Source organism: Muscardinus avellanarius (assembly GCF_963383645.1).
Source record: "Muscardinus avellanarius genome assembly, chromosome: 3".
In the NCBI taxonomy this organism is placed as follows: domain Eukaryota; kingdom Metazoa; phylum Chordata; class Mammalia; order Rodentia; family Gliridae; genus Muscardinus; species Muscardinus avellanarius.
Genome location: NC_137788.1, coordinates 106,247,324 through 106,265,244, shown reverse-complemented (window position 1 = coordinate 106,265,244; position 17,921 = coordinate 106,247,324). Strand labels below are relative to the sequence as shown.

The following is a 17,921-nucleotide window of genomic DNA, read 5'->3' as shown; positions in this document are numbered from 1 at the left end:
TGGCTATTTTCTCATATTTTTAGATTAATATTTCCTACTAGACAAGTTAATAGATCCATGAACTGCTTGACTTTTATAGATGTAGCAATTATAGTAATAGCCAATTGCAGTATTTTTTTTTTTTTTTTTTTTTTTTTTTTTTTTTTTTGCTAGAGATCCTACCCAGGACCTTGCACGTGCTAGGCAAATATTCTACCACCAAGCCACACCCCACCCCTCCACTTATCCTAGTAAAAGTTTTGTCTGAATGTACATGCTAATTTCTGAGAAATTTCAGAAAGCAAAGGAACTACATTTAATAAGTGCAGCTATCTTGCTAGTTTGCTATTTTCTACCCTTAAGGCAAATACACCAGTGCAAGATGGTGGCTTTCATTAGCATTCCCCAAAGGTGTCAAACTGTGAAAGAAGTGTGCAGTTCATCTGAAAATCCCACAGGCTCCTGATGCTGCCCACCTGGGCTCCAGTGCGCAGGCTGCTCTCTAATCATTGCCTGGGGCAGCTTGTGAACAGCATATGGAGTTAGGAAGAATATGTTTTCTCACTTCAATAGAGAAAAACAAGTTATGTATAATTTTTAGCACACACTCACCTGTGAGAGCTCCATGGAAAGTGCAAACCAGTGACCCAGAAAACTGTTTTAACAGCTCCATGGGGGGACCAGACCAGAGATGTCTAAATGCCTACCATCTTAGAGAGAGGGCAGGCCTCCAGAACACGAACGAGGGCTAGGAATGGCCTCAGCAATGGGGCACTTCCTGAGCTAGCCCGAAGCCTGGGTTTGATATCCAGCACTGCAAAAAGGAAGAAAACAAAGCAAACAGAAAAGCAGTGTTTTCTTTTAAATACATTTCTCCCTTGTTTGTTTTATCAGAGTACTAATTGGATCAGATTCAGAAATACAGAAAAAACACAAAGAAAAAAAGTAAAATCTACATCAAACCTAATTCAGAGCTAATCACCAATAGTTTGTCTTTTCAGTCTTTTCCCCCTATATTTATATTTAATACATAGTATCGTGAGGTATATATTAGCTTAGAAAATTATTTCTACTTACTGGTTTTATGAACATTTCTCACATAAATATATATTCTAAATACGCACTCTACAATATGATGTTTTCCAACTGCATAGTATTGGCACTAATGATGAACCTTAATTCTCTTGCTCAGTTCCCTATAATGGACATTTAAGTACCTCTAACTATCTGCCACAATTATGATCTCAATCTTAACCAACCCTGTAGTTAACAACCTTGGAAACGTCCTGTTGGTTATTTATAATAAATTCCTAGAAGTAGAATTATTGGGTCAAATTTGCATATGTGTATTATAAGCTTTGTGATATATGTGGCCAATGTATTTCTCTCTCCCCACCCTAAAGTTTGTGCCAGCTCACATTCCTACCAGCCACTTGGACTTTCTAAAGTAACTATTTATACTTAAGCCCTTTTATAGGATCAGCACTAACCCCTGCCAACATTTGAAAAATAAAACAACAAATTATATATTTATCCATTCAATGATGGATGGATATTGAGATCGTTTCCATACTTTAGTTCTTGTGCATATTACTGCAATGAACATGGGGACGGAGATATCTCTTCCAGATATTACTTTTCCTTTGCAAATATACCCAGAAGTATAGTTGCTAGATCATGTGGTAGTACTACTTGTAATTTTTTTAAGGAGCCACCATGCTGTTTTCTGCAATGACTGTTCTGATTATATTCCTACCAACAGTATACAAAAGTTGCTCTTTCTCCATACCCTCACCATTAGTTGTTATCTCTCTCTCTCTCTCTTTTTATTTAATATAATGGCCATCCTAAAAAGTGGGAAGTAATATCTTATCGTGGTTTACATGTATTTCCCTGATGATTAGTGATTTTGAACATCTTTGCAAATAGCTGTTGGCCATTCATAAGTCTTTTGGAAAAATTTTATTGAGGTCTTTGCCCATTTGAAGAATTAGTCTATTTGGATTTTGTTATTGATTTGTATAAGTTCCTTGTATATTCTGGATATTAACCATTTATCAGATATATAGTTTGTAAATCCTTTCTTCCATTTTGTGGGGTTCCTATTCATGTTGCTGATTATTTCCTTTGTTGTGCTGAAGCCTTTTCATTTGAAATAACCTCATTTGTTTATTTTGGCCTTTGGTGTCATATCCAAAAAGTCACCACCAAAACTAATGTCAAGGAACTTTTTTTCTTTATTTTTCTAGGTTTTTTTTTTTTCAAATCTTACACTAGGCTTTCAATGCATTTCAAATCAATTTTTGTGTCCAGGTAAGTGTCTAGTTTTATTTTTTTGCATATTGATGTCCAGTTTTCCCAGCAAAAGCTATCCTTTGCCATTGTGTATTCTTGGTGGACTGACAAAGACTAATTTACTACATATGAGTGGGTTTATTTCTGGGTTTCCTTTTTTCTTCCATTAGTCTATACGTCTGTTTATATGATAGTACCACATTATATTAATTAGTATAGCTTTGTAATAGAAAAAGAAGGAAGCGAAATGCCTCTTGCTCTTGCTCAAGACTGGTTTGACTATTATTCAGAGTCTTTAATAGTTTTGTACAAATTTTAGAATTTTCTAATTCAGGGAAAAATATATTGGAATTTTTATATAAATTGCATTGAATTTGTAGACCACTTTGTGTAGTATGAAAATATTAACAATAGACTTCCGGGAAGATGGCGACCGAGAAAAGCGGGGCTTAAGAGCCCTGCTAACAACCAATCTCCATTACCACAAAACCAGCGCCTTTCATAGCCAGAAAACACCATCACCAGAAAAACAAAAAAACCACCAGGCTCCAGAGAGAAAGCGGACTGAGAACAGAGCTCAGGGCCACAGAGGAGACACATGCGCCCGAGGACGCGGCAGCAGCGCCATACTGCCGGCGGCAGCGGCGAACTCATCGGACGGCTACAGCAAGCCAAGGTGAGCCGCTGCGGAACAGCCAGGCAGGATCTTTCGGCGCAGAGAGGATTTAAAGCTCCCAGTGGCTGAGCTCAGCACACGCTGCAGGGATTCAGAGTGGAAATCAAAACCAGAGAAGAAAAAATACGCCAGCCTCATGGCCGAGGGCGTGGCTGCGGCACCATATTGCCACCGGCGGCGGCAGCAGCAGTGAATTTGCCGAATCCATTACAGCTACATCTGCGTACTCAAGAACAGTGAGTCAAATTGCGGGCCACAGAGGAGAAATCCTAGTACTGTACCTCACTGTACCCAGTGAGGGAGTGGTGGTGGCAGAGATATCACACCATAGGAGAACGTGCAACCTGGCACCCACCATGGTTTAAAGTAGCCTCTATCGACTTCCTGGGTCGGAGACTCTGTGATAAAACTCAGTAAAGGAGTAGTGGGGTCTGAGATACTACTGACTCGAGATCCAGAACACCTTAAGTGAAGTCATAGTGACCCAAGGGAAGAACCCAGAGAAGGCACAAGCATCCGAAATCATGGGAAAGAGGAATAATACTGGAGCAATGAATACCGCCCACAACCCCACAACATCAGAACCCGATAAAACAGAAAATCAGAGATTTCTAGAAGATCAAATCAGGAAAATAACTGTAGAAATAATAGAGGTGCTTTGAAAAGAACTCAGAGAGAGCCAAAAAGAGATAAAGGATGCAATTAATGAAGTAAAGGCCTCAATTCAAAGCACAAACAACCGATTAAACCACATGGAGAACAGAATCTCGCTCTTAGAAGATGAGCAATCCAAAAATGAACGCATAGTTTCTAATCTAGAAAAAAATATCCGACAGCAGGAATCTGACATTGAAGAAATATGGGCCCATCTTAAGAGAGCTAACCTAAGAATAATTGGAATAGAGGAGGGAAAAGAAAGTGAAACCAAAGGGATCAACAATCTCTTCAAGGAAGTAATAGCAGAAAATTTTCCAAACATAGAGCAAGAGGTTGATACACAGGTCCAGGAAACTTATAGAACTCCCTTTAGACAGGATCGGAGAAGAGGATCCCCACGCCACATAATTGTCAAAATGACCAATGTGGAAGCCAAGCAGAGAATCTTAAAGGCAACAAAAACAAAGGGCCAAGTGACATTCAGAGGCAAACCAATTAGAATCACTCCAGACTTCCCAAACCAAGTCATGAGAGCCAGAAGGGCTTGGAGTAACATATTCCAAACTCTGAAAGAAAACAACTTCCAGCCAAAAATTTCCTATCCAGCAAAACTTTCTATCAAATTAGATGGAGAAATAAGAAGCTTCCATGACAAACAGAAACTGAAGGAATTTATGTCTTCAAAACCAGCGCTAGAGAAAATACTCAAAGAGATTAACTACAAAGAAGAAATAGGTAACACTCACCAGAACCAGAGAAACAAGATTTTCCATCCAACAGACAACTAAGATTGGTTATCTGTGGAGATTCATTATTTATGTTAGTCTTTTACCTATCTCTAAATTGTATTGTTTGCCTTTATTGTTGCTAACTTTTAGGATTTCTAGTTGGGATATTAATATACCTTCAGATATAGCATTTGGAAATATTTTATCCCATTCTATTAGTAACTTTTAACTCTGTTTACATTGTCTTTGGATATACAATATTTTTTTTTATTTTTTAGGGAGTTTGTATACCCTTCTGTTGCCTGTGCCATTGAAATCATATCCAAGAAATCACTGCCAATTTCAATGTTGTGAGGTTTTATGACCCAGATTTTCTTCTAAAAGTTTATAGTCTTAAGATTTATATTTAGGTCTGTTATCTATTTTGAGTTAATATTTGTATATGGTGTTAGGTAAGGGTCCAATTTTATTCTTTTCCATGTAATTATTATTTTTCAACAATATTTAGTTAAAAGATTATTATTTCCTCCACCAAATGTTCGTGGAAACCTTGTCAAAAATAACTTGACAATATAGGGAAGAATTTAGCTCTAGGCTTGTATTTAACTCCAATGGTTTATATATCTGCCTTTAGAACAGTACTACACTGTTTCTATTATTGTAGCTTTATATGGTTTGAAATCAGAAAATATATATCTGCTAGCTTTGTTCTTCTTCAAGGTCGTTTTGGGTATCTAGAATTCATATTCCATATTAGGATAGATTTTTTTCTGAAAAATAAATATATAAATATATGATAGTTTCACCAAAAAAACAGAAAAAAATATGCTCTGGTAAGAAAGAAAGCAAGAAGAAATATTGAAATGTTATCTTTAAATCATCAAAAGCTTGGCATCAGACAAATGAAACTGTTATGTGAGATTATCATTTTTAATTTTGGATATTGCTATAATACTAGATGTCAACCACTAAGCCAAGCATGGGAGGGAGGGATGGGGAGAGAATGGGGTGGGGATCGGGTGGGGACTGACTGGGCAATGTGTGCATGTATGTCTACAAAAGTTTGTATCCCACTATGATGTATGAATACAGTGCACCAATAAAATAAAATAAAAAAAAGAAAATATTAACAATATTAATTCTTCCAATCCACAAAGAAAGAACATATTTCCATTTATTTGTGCCTTCTTCAGTTTCCTTAAACATATATAAAATGTATAGTTGTCACTATACAGCTCTTTCATACATTTGGTTAAATTCAAAGTATTTTGTTCTTTTTGGATACATTATCAATGGAATTTTTCTTAATATCTTTTTACATAATTCATTATTCATTACTGGTGTGTTCAGATTTTTTCTTTATTATCAGTCTTGGTATGTTGTATGATTCTAGTAATTTATCCATTTTGTCTAAGTTATTCAACTTGGCATATAATCATAGACTCTTATAATCCCTTATATTTCTGTGGTATCAATTATTACACCTCTTCTTCCACTTATTTTATTTGAGTCCTCTCTCTCTCTCTCTTTCTCTCTCTCTCCCTGTTAATATAGCTAAAATGTTGTCAATTTTGTTCATCTTTCCAAAAATCCAATCCAGTTTCAATGATGTTTTCTATTTTTTGTAGCCTTTATTTCTGCTCTAATCTTTATTATTTTCTTCTATTTGCTAAGTTTATACTTGGTTTATTCTTCTTTTTCTAAGTCCATAAGTTTTAAAGCTAAGTTTATTTGAGATCTTACTTTCTTCTTCATGTAGGCATTGGTTGTTATAAACTTTACCTGTAAGAACTGCTTTTGTTGAATCCCATAAGTTCTGGTTTGTTGTCTTTTAATTTTTATTTGTCTCAAGATACACATTTTTTTCAGGAGTGGGGTACCAGGGGTTGAACCCAGGGCCTTGCTTCTCTTAGGCTTGCACTCTACCACTAAGCTACATGTTCAGCCCTCAAGATACTTTTGGCCTTCTCTTTTTATTTCTTCTTTGATCCATTTGTTCAAGAGTATATTGTTTAACTTGTATATATTTGTAGGTCTTCCAATTTTCCTTCTGTTATTAATTTATAGTTTCATAGCATTGTGGTTAGAAAAGATACTTGATGTGATTTCAATCTCCTTAAATTTTTTAAAGAATTCTTTTGTTATCTAATATATGATCTATCCTGTAGAATGTTCTGTGTGCACTTGGGAAGAATGTGCATTATGCTGCTACTGGACAGAATGTTTTGTATATGTCTATTAAGTCCTTTTGCTCTATACTGTTATTCAAGTCTACTCTTTATTTATTTTCATTTTCTGTCTGAATGACCTATCCACTGTTGAAAGTGGGCTATTGGAGTCTCCTACTATTACTGTACTGCTTTCTTTATTCCATCCAGTACTGTTAATATTTGCTTTATATATTTAAGTGCTCCAATGTTGGCACATACATATTTATAATTTTCATATCCTCTTACTGAATTAGCCACTTTGTAATTATATGCTGACCTTCTTTGTCTGTCATGACAGATTTTTACTGAAAGTCTACTTTGTCTGATATAAGTAGAGTTATCCATGCTCACTTTGAGTTAACATTTGCACAAATTTATCTTTTTCCATCCCTCTACTTTCAGTCTATGTTTTTCCTTAAGACTAAAATGAGTCACTTGTAGACAACATATCATATATATATAATTTTTTTTGTAGGTCTGGGGATGGAACCCAGGGGCATTCGACCTCCAAGCTACACCCCTGCCCTATTTTTTATTCTTTATTTTGAAACTGGGTCTCACTGAGTTGCAGAGGGCCTCACTAAGTAGCTGAGGCTGTCCTCGAACCATGATCCTCTGGTCTCAGCCTCCTGAATGCTGGGATTACAAATGTGTGCACCATGCCCGGCTTATTAGATCATATTTTTAATGCATTAAGCCATTCTATGTCTTTTACTCCATTTACATTTAAACTATTAACTGATAGTTACTTTTTCATTTGTAAGTGCTTTTTTTTTTTTTTGGTGGTACTGGGGTTCCTGGAAGCCCTTCTACCTTCTACTGGGCTACACTCCCAGACCTATTTTTTACATTTTCATTTTGGAAACAGGGTCTCCTAAACCATCGCGCGCGGCTGGCTTCGAACCTGCGCGATCCTCCTGTCTCTGCCTCCCAAGCGCGGGGATTACAAGCATGCGCCACCACGCCCGGCTTGTAAGTGCTTTTTAACTGATTTATAGTTCCCTTCTTCCTTTCTTTCAGACTTCCTTTGTGATATTTTTGGTAGCATTATTCTTTAGTTCCTTTTTATTTATCTTTTGTGTATCTAGTAGCGTTTATTCCTTTTAGATTACCATGAAGAAAACATAAAAATATTAAGTGTTTTTTTTTGCAGTGCTGGAGATTGAATATAGGGCTTCATGCATGCCAAACAAGCACTCTACCATGGAGCTACATAGTTATAATAGTTTATTTTAAGCTTTATAAAATATAACTTTAATTGCATACAAAAACTTTGCATTCCCCCATTTTATTTTTGTTTTAATTTATTCATTCTTTTTGGTACTGGGGATGGAACCTAGGGACATTTTACCTCCAAGCTACACTCCCAGCCCTACTTTTTTTTTGTGGTACTGGGGGTGGAACCCAGGGGCATTCTACCTCTGAGCATCACCCGCAGCCCTAGTTTTTATTCTTTATTTTGAAACAGGATCTCGCTGAGTTGCATAGGACCTCACTAAGTAGTAGCTGAGGTTGTCCTTGAACCACGATCCTCCTGTCTCAGCCTCTCAAATGCTGGGGTTACAAGTGTTCACCACCACACCCGGCTTCCAGCACTATTTTTTATTCTTTATTTTGAAACAGAGTCTCACTGAGTTGCAGACGGCCTCACTAAGTAGTAGCTGAGGCTGTCCATGAACTGTGATTTGGGATTACAAGCATGCGCCACCACGCCCAGCCTCCCCATTTTTTAAATTGATGTCATACTGTACATCTTTTTATAGTGTATACCCATAAACAAATTATAGTAGCTATAGCTACTCTCTGTCTGTCTGTCTGTCTGTCTCTTTCTCTGTTAATACTGGGGATGAAACTCAGGGATGTTGTACCTCTGAGCTACATCTCCAGCCCTATTTTATTTTATTTCTTATTTTGAAACAGGGTCTCACAGTCGCTGAGGGCCTTGCTATATTACTGAGGCTGATTTTGAACCTGAAATCCTCCTCTCTCAGCCTTCTAAATACCGACTATACTAAACTATGCCCAGCTTAATTATTTTTAATATCTTTCTCTTTTACCTTTTTGACAGAGTCACCAGTTACTTATGTACCTCACTAAACTATTAAGGAATTCTCAATTTGGTTATACTTTCTTATTCTTTCACATTATTACCTAGTATCCTCTCCATTCAGTTTGAAGAACTCTCTTTAGTAGGTCTTATAAGGCAAGTTTAGCAGTGATGAACTCCCTCATCTTTTTATATCTGAGAATGTCTTTCTAAGACTTTCATTTCTGAGTGACATTTTACCGGGTGTAGTGTTCGTCATTGGCAACTCCTTTTTCCTTTAGCACTTTGAATATATCATTCCATTCCTGCCTGGCCTGCAATATTTCTGCTGAGGAATCTGCTGATAACCTTATAAAGATTCTCTTGAATGTGCCTAGCTTCTTCTTTTTGCTCCTGAAATTCTCTCTTTGACTGACTTTTGACAAATTGATTATAATGTGTCTTGTGGGTCAATCTCACTTGGAGTCTTTGTGCTTTACCCAGATGTCCATGTTCTGCCAAGATTTAGGAAATTTTCAGCCATTGCCTCTTTAAACTTTCTTTTTCTTTCCTTCTCTCTTTTTTTAAGGCGCCCTTATATAATACATATAATTCACTTGATGAAATTCCATAGGTCTCATTATCTTTTTGTGTGTGTGTGGTACTGGGGTTCCTGGAAGCCCTTCTACCTCCGGGCTACACTCCCATACCTATTTTTACATTTTTATTTGGAAATAGGGTCTCCTAAGCCAGCGCGCGTGGCTAGCTTCGAACCTGCGTGATCCTTCTGTCTCTGCCTCCCAAGCGCGGGGATTACAAGCGTGCGCCACCATGTCCGGCTCCATTATCTTTTTTACTTTTTTCTTTCTTCTTTTTGTCCTTCTAATTTCAAGTGGTCTATTTTCACACTTACTGATTCTTTCTTCTATATGATCAAAGCTGCCATTGAAGCACTCCCTTGAATATTTCACTTCTGCCACTGTTTTCTTCAGTGCTAGGATTTCTTTGTTTGTTTTTTTTCTTAGAGTTTCTATTTCCTTTTTTTTGTGTGTGTATATGGTACTGATGATGGAACCCAGGAGCTTTTCTACCTCCGGGCTACACTCCTATTTTATACACTTCTATCTCCAGGCTACACTACTATTTTATACTTTATTTGGAAACAGGGTCTCACTAAGTTGCTGAGAGCCTCACTAAGTAGCTGAGGCTGGCTTTGAACCTGTGCGATCCTCCTGTCTCAGCCTCCCAAGCACTGGGATTACAAGGGCGTACCACCACGCCCGGCTTCTAATTCCTTATTAAACTTCTCATTTTGTTCTTGCATTTTCCTACTGGTTTTCTTTATGTTTATCTATACTTGCTTACATCTTATTGAGCTGCTCCTTTTCTTTTACTTTTTCTTCACTGGGGATTGAACTGAGGGGCATTCTATCTCCTAGTTATACCTCCAGCCTTTTTATTTATTTATTTTGAAACAGAGTCTCACTAAGTTGCTGAGGCTGGCCTTGAACCTGTGATTCTCCTGTCTCAGCCTCCCAAATACTGGAATTACAAGCATGCATCACTACAGCTGGTTCACTGAGTAGTCAAGAAATTTCCATTACTCTGGTGTCAATTACTGAAGCTTTATTAGTTGTTGTTTTTAGTGGGGTCATGTTTGATTTTTGACGATCCATGTGTCCTTTGCATTGCTATCTGTGCATTTGAAGAAACATATTCCTTACTTTGGACAGTTAATCTTTTCTATCAGGTCTCTGGTTGATTGGATTGTTTCCAGAATCATAACTGAGCAGGTTTGGCACCAGGTCATATAACTGATGCTGGGTCTGCAGAAGGGTTCAGGCTCTGTGAGTCTATAACCAGTGACTTGGGTAAGTGGGATCCTATCTAGTTCCTGGTGAACTTGACTTTTCCCAGGCCTTGGTCAATAGGACTGGTGCTGAGTTAAAGATCTGCTTTAGGATCTGCAATTGGGTCCACAAATGGTGAACTATTACTAGGTGTGTGTAAAGTGATAGCACCTTCCAGATCTCTAGGAATATTCCTGCTAGGTCATTAGACAGGCAAGAGTGTCCCAAGTTTATGGCTGAGAGGAACTGGAACCAAGTCACAGAACCACTTCTGGGTCTTCAATCAAGACTCAAGTCTGGATAGCCAGGCGTGGTGGTACATGCTGTAATCCCAGCATTTGGAAGGCTGAGACAGGAGGATCGCAGTTCATGGACAGCCTTGGCTACTTAGTGAGGTCCTTTGCAAGTCAGTGAGACCCTGTTTCAAAATAAAGAATAAAAAAATAGGACTGGGGACAATTACTCGGAGGTAGGATGCCCCTGGGCTCCATCCCCAGTATTGAAAAAAAAAAAAGTCTGAACTCTGCAGGCTTCCCTTATGGGGCACAGATAGATAGTTGCGCTTTTTATCAGGTTCCTGAGTGGGCAGGACTGCCTCCAAGTCACACTGGAAACGAAGGTCAGTGGGCCTGTTACCTGAGGCACTAGTGTGTGTGTGTGTGACTTCTCCCAGGGCCTCTGTGATGCATACTGCCACTGGTTTCCCTCATCTAGAGGAATGGTCATGCATGAAGGAAATAAAGGATCTATATAGCTTATAAGTAAACAGAAAGCATAGGATGAGTCCTTAGGGACTTCTTAGTACCAGATGATGCTGGTGGCAAGACCAAAGTCAAACAGACTTGTGGTCAATCCACAGGGGATGAGGATGTTTCTGCACTGTAGTGGGGATCAGGGTCATGAGCCTGCCACCTGGGCATCAGTCTGCATTTTAAACCATGTCCCTTAGCTAGACACAGTGGTGCACACTTGTAATCCCAGTATTTGAGAGGCTGAGACAGGATGATCACAGTTTCAAGGCTGGCCTCAGCAATTCAGTGAGACCCTATTTCAAATTAAAAAGGGCTATAGGTGTAGCTTGGAAACAGTGGTGCACACTTGTAATCCCAGTATTTGAGAGGCTGAGACAGGATGATCACAGTTTCAAGGCTGGCCTCAGCAATTTAGTGAGGCCCTATTTCAAATTAAAAAGGGCCATAGGTGTAGCTTGGAAACAGAATGCCTCTGGGCTTAATCCTCAGTGTGTATATAAAATAGGCCCTTCTGATTGGTAGTCTTTACCAGGGTTTTACAACCTCTTACTTAGATTAAAACTCCCAGAAAGGCACTTTTGTCCACCAGCAGCTACCAAATTATTGTTGCAAAGAGAGACTATTAGCAGGGGACTCCTAGTCCACAGTCCTGGTGATGTCTTTCCCCTTAGCTCTACCATCCAGCTCTACTCTCAACAAGACAACACTCATTCACTCAGGTAGAAATGAATAATCAGATAAAATGTTATACTAAATACTTTACTCTCTTAAAACAGTAGGAGAGTCAGGCGTGTGGCACACACTTGTAATCCCAGTACCTGGGGGGGGGGGCTGAGACAGGAAGATGCGCAGGTTCACAGCCAGCCTCAGCTACTTAGTGTGGCCTTCTGCATCTTAGTGAGACACTGTCTCAAAATAAAGAATAAAGTAATAGGGCTAGGGGTGTATCTCAGATATAGAATGCCCTTGGGTTCAATCCCCAGTACCACCTACACACACGAAAAAAATAGCCAGGGACTATTAAGAGGGAGATGAGACTAGGGAATGATTTCAGAGAGTTTAAGAGAAATTTCAAAAGGGAAAATTTGGAGAAAAAGATATTTTATACGTTTTGTGTTTTTTTTTTTTTTTTTTTTTTTTGGAAACAGGGGGTCTTTTAAGCCAGTGAGGCTGGCTTCGAACCTGTGCGATTCTCCTGTCTCCGCCTCCCAAGCACGGGGATTGCAAGTGTGTGCCACCAAGCCCAGCCAAGAAAAGGATATTTTAAAAGAAGTTTTGCTGTGTCTTTTCCATGTAATACTTTTTTTTTATATTTTCCTAGATATTCACTGGTTTCACTTAAACTTTTCAGCTAAATTGATACTTCTTTGTGATATTTTCAAAAACTAGATCACAAGACATCTGGGATCCATATGAGTTCTAACAAGATAATTCCTCTAGAAAACTATTTTCTACTTATAATTAAGAGCTGATTTTTTCCCCCAGCATAAGGGATTAAATCCAGTGCCTGACACATACCAGGCAAGGGTTCTACCACAGAGCTACATCCCCAGCCCAAGACCTGATTTCTAACTGTGCACATATATTGAATTGTTCATTTCAATTGCTCCCATAAAACCTGCCCCAAAGTGTAATTTAAGGAGATGTAACCCTGAAATAAAATATCGACTGTCATTGAGTTGGGCTATCTCATAGATATATTTTGGTACAGAAGGAGAAGAGTATATTCTAAAATCAGGTCGGCTCAGTTGAGCGTTATCAAATGTCTAGGATGAGTCAGGCGCTCTGTGTGACACTTAGGGACATAAATGACTGCTATATTGATGCAGCATGACAATTAGTTATAATCAGAGAAAAATTATTTTAATCTTCCTCTGACATTTCAAAGTACGTTCAGTCGGGAAATACATGATAACACTTCCGAAGTCTCTCATGAAAATGTGGCTTCTCCTTCAGCTGCCTAAGGTCACCTCAGACCCTGGTGTTCTGTGTCTACTTACACCTGATTCACAGTTCAAGCTCCCTCTGCAGGTGTTCCTGTTGGTAAAGACCCAACATGGTTCCCAGGTCTCTGTCCTGCTAGAGAAACACACATCCCTGGTCTCCTAAAAGAGTAGTGGCCACTCCTACGTATCTGTGTTTCCTGTCTGCCTCTCTGTCTCTGTCTCAGCCTCTCCGTCTCTCATCTGTTCTAGACCATGATGAATTTCTCAAGAATGGTTTAGATTCTAATTCATGGTGTCTCCCAGCTCATCCCCACGGGGAGCACATAACAAGCTCTTCAAGTTAAGCTTTGTATTTCTGTATTGTGGAGGGAGAGGAGGATATTCTTTTAGAGCAGAAAAAAAAATTTATTTCTCCAAAGAAATATCTTCACAAATCTTCTCTTCCTACTCTAAGCCCTTTTTATAGCCTTCGTCTGAGTGAGGTGGCTAAGAGTTATGGAAATGATTGTCAGAGATTCCCTTTTTAAATTCTGCATAATGGTGCGGCACCTCACTCTGGTATGCAGCATCTATTGTATCTTGGAACCTTAAAACTTTCGATTTAACATCTTATGACACAAAAATAAAAAGATGATCCTTGCTATTGAGAAACTTAGAGGAGACTAAAGGAGACACAAATTAGATCATTTCAATACAAAGTGACAAGTGTCATACTAAAGAAATGTTCTGGGGACAGTGAGGACACACAGGCAGCTTCTGATACATATTGCCACTGGTATCTCAAAAATTAACTAGAGGGAAGGTCATATGCTAGAGAACAAGGAGTGTGCAGCTCACAAGAGAGCAGGAAATACGTGCTGTGTCATTTGGAAACTTCATGCTTCAGAATAAATGGTACCGATTTGTCCCCTGGTTGCTCAAGTATCTAAGAGAACAATTAAATTATAGGTTCTTGGTAATGCTGTTTAATTGGTTAAGGTAGATAGGAGAAACTCTTTTTAAAAAAAAAAAGTTTGAAAACAGGCCCAGAAATCTTAGCAGCCAAATGCAGAAATAGTAATTCTCTCTGAATCTGCCCAGGGAATTCTAGAACAGGGCCAGTTCTGGGGCCTAGAAAATTCAAATGTCTTCAGTACAGTGCCCTTGGCTTCCTGAGCATCGGTAAAGGGACAGAGGGCACCTGGATGGGAAGAGGCCCCACCCACCACACCTGCCTTCTTGTTTCCTGCATTTTACCTCCTATCCAAATAGTTCATTTCACGTTCTCAGCCCTCAATCCCAACATAAACCTTAGCATTAAAAAATTGCAAAAAAAAAAAAAAAAAAAACCCTGAAGAAGTCTAAGAATGAGCTGACTCCTCTAACACTACTAAGTCTGGGAAGAATGAGGCCGTGACCAGTGAGGGCCTTGACTGTCTATGCTGCTGAGCCCTAGGATTCTAGAGACATTTCATTCATCTGCCCCAAAAGGTACAACACATTTTAGTCACTGAGGGAAACCTCCTCCTTGAGGGCCCAGCCATACAAATGGCTATGTGCTTCAGTTTAATAAGCATTTGCAATTTTATTGATTTTACCTATTGTCTCTTCGAGCCTATGAATTCAAATAGGTATGAATCCTAATTATGCTTTCAGACGTCTCATATCTGGAGGGAGCACCCATGACCACTGTTGAATCATACTTCTAATTTTTGGAAAAGATGGCTCCTATAAGCAGGGACCACATTTCAGAGCAATGAAACAGGATTTTCATGCAAGAAATGCCACTTTGGCACAAACAGGATATTCCCAATCTAGCTAAATTCTGATTCTGATGGCCACCCATGGACACTCCATCTTTATTGGCTTCCATGACGTAGTAGGAAAATTCCCCCCGATGGAGATAGACCAATATCCCCAGACATTACTGTCTCTGTCCTCCAGGGCCCTGGTCTGTGATGCTGTAACCAACCCCACTGGTTCTTCCTGGGTTTTTCAGTCCCAGGGGCTACTAGAACTGTTGTATTTTACTGAAATGTGAAAAATAATTTCTGTTCCTGTTTGGGGTAGGATACATCTAAGAGGGGGAAGAAACTAAGAATCATTATAAATATAAAACTAACTGAGCTAGTTTCTTACCCTAATTTCTTAAATCTAAGTCCAGATTTGACTTAGCCGGTGCAGCCTTAAAGGTGCCAATTTCTTTTCTCATCTCTGGGTTGGTGAGAGGCAACATTAATCAGTTTCCAGACTAAGAGGAAATCTAAGAGGACCATTTCTAGTCCTGGTCGGATTCTCAGTCCCTCACAGAACCTCGGATGAGTTCTTCCTCCTCTTAACTCTGTCCTTCACCCCTCTGGCCTTGAAGTACAATGTCCGTTGTATCCACAGTCATCCTGGTTCTTGCTGGGGGCCTTGGCCTCCTGGCAGTAGGAAAGGAATCTAACATATTTAAGAACATTTGCCAAGGAAAAGCACCAAGTGATGAAGGTAGCTCCCTTCCTGAATCTTAAATATTTCTCTCTCAAGCTCAGAAATAATGCTCTAAGCACTAAAAATGCAGCATCAGTGCCCATCAATGCCCCCAACAATTGACATGCTATTTACAGTGTACAGAATACTGAATTACAAAACAAATAATGTATATATAAGCTAAAAATTTAAAAACACTCCTAGTGTTTCTGGGGTTTTTTATTTATTTTATTTTTTTCTTTTATTTTTTTTCTTATTTTTTTTTATTGGTGCACTGTATTCATACATTATAGTGGGATTAAAAAAAAAAAAAACTTTTGTAGACAAACATGCACACATCACCCAGTTAGCCCCTACCCGATCCCCACCTCACCCCCCCCCATCCCTCTTTCCCATGCTTGGCTTAGTGGTTGACATCTAGTATTATAGCAATTTATCCAAAATTAACAATGATAATCTCACATAACAGTTTCATTTGTCTGATGCCAAGCTTTTGATGACTTAAAGATAACATTTCAATATTTCTTTTTGCTTTCTTTCTTACCAGAGAATATTTTTTTCTTTTTTTTAGGTGAAACTATCATACATTTATTTATTTATTTTTCAGAAAAAATCTATCCTAATATGGAATATGGACTCTAGATACCCAAAACAATCTCGAAAAAGAACAAAGCTAGAAGATGTATATTTTCTGATTTCAAACCATATAAAGCTACAATAATAGAAACAGTGTAGTACTGTTCTAAGGGCAGATATATAAACCATTGGAGTTAAATAAAAACCTAGAGATAAATTCTTCCATATATTGTCAAGTTATTTTTGACAAGGTTTCCACGAACATTTGGTGGAGGAAATAATAATCTTTTAACTAAATATTGTTGAAAAATAATAATTACATGAAAAAGAATAAAATTGGACCCTTACCTAACACCATATACAAATATTAACTCAAAATAGATAACAGACCTAAATATAAATCTTAAGACTATAAACTTTTAGAAGAAAATCTGGGTCATAAAACCTCACAACATTGAAATTGGCAGTGATTTCTTGGATATGATTTCAATGGCACAGGCAACAGAAGGGTATACAAACTCCCTAAAAAATAAAAAAAAATATTGTATATCCAAAGACAATGTAAACAGAGTTAAAAGTTACTAATAGAATGGGATAAAATATTTCCAAATGCTATATCTGAAGGTATATTAATATTCCAACTAGAAATCCTAGAAATTAACAACAATAAAGGCAAACAATACCCTTTAGAGATAGGTAAAAGACTAACATAAATAATGAATCTCCACAGATAACCAATCTTAGTTGTCTGTTGGATGGAAAATCTTGTTTCTCTAGTTCTGGTGTGTGTTACCTAATTCTTCTTTGTAGTTAATCTCTTTGAGTATTTTCTCTAGCGCTGGTTTTGAAGACATAAATTCCTTCAGTTTCTGTTTGTCATGGAAGCTTCTTATTTCCCCACCTAATTTGATAGAAAGTTTTGTTGGGTAGGAAATTTTTGGCTGGAAGTTTTCTTTCAGAGTTTGGAATATGTTACTCCAAGCCCTTCTGGCTCTCATGACTTGATTTGGGAATGTTTTTGGTTTTAAATTTCTTTCTTTTTTTTTTTTCAGTACTGGGGATGAAATCCAGGGGCATACTACCTCCAAGCAACATCCCAGCCCTATTTTTATTCTTTATTTTGAAACAGGATCTCACTGAGTTGTAAAGGGTCTCACTAAGTAGCTGAGGCTGTCCGCGAATGCTGGATTTATAGGCATGCGCCACCAGGCCTGGCTCCTGGTTTTAACTTTCTAAGTAAGCTGACTGCACCTTGAATTAACCTCCGGCCCCTTCCATGAGTATGCTGGCGAGGGGAGAGTGGGCTGCTGGCACCCCTGCTCTGCTCATCAGGAAGGACAAGCTCAGTTGCCCTAATAGGCAGCTCTGTGCTGCTTAAGCTGCAGGTGACCTTATTCTGGCCCAACAGGTGCTTTCTCTGGTTCATTTCTTGAAGTGTTTGATCCTTGGGCAGCCAAAGTTTTGTTTGTAACTTGCTTCTTCAACTTTTTTTTAATATGCCTGAAGAAGATTCTTGGATGCGTACTGGGGCTGTGTCTGTCCGTGGGTGAAGGTGTAGATCTCCCTCCTCGGTTTTATAGCAGCGTCCAGTCTTCCGTCTCGTGGACATGAAGCCTCAGTGGCTGGGGATATGTTTCCTCCATTTCATATTAGTGTCTGTAATACCTGCTGGATACTATAGATGCACCTCATACCTCATATTTCCTGGACTCTGAGCACTTTGAAGAGATGATGCCTTCATTTCTCCAGCTTACTGTGTGACTTATTAGACCAAT

The 17,921-nt window shown here is 38.5% G+C and overlaps 1 protein-coding gene across 2 annotated transcripts in view; it reads left to right on the top strand.

The window, feature by feature from the left end:
* VTCN1 (V-set domain containing T cell activation inhibitor 1) overlaps positions 1-17,921 on the top strand; it is a gene marked incomplete at both ends in the record, with an annotated part of 63,340 nt that overhangs the window by 13,719 nt on the left and 31,700 nt on the right. The window lies entirely within an intron of this gene.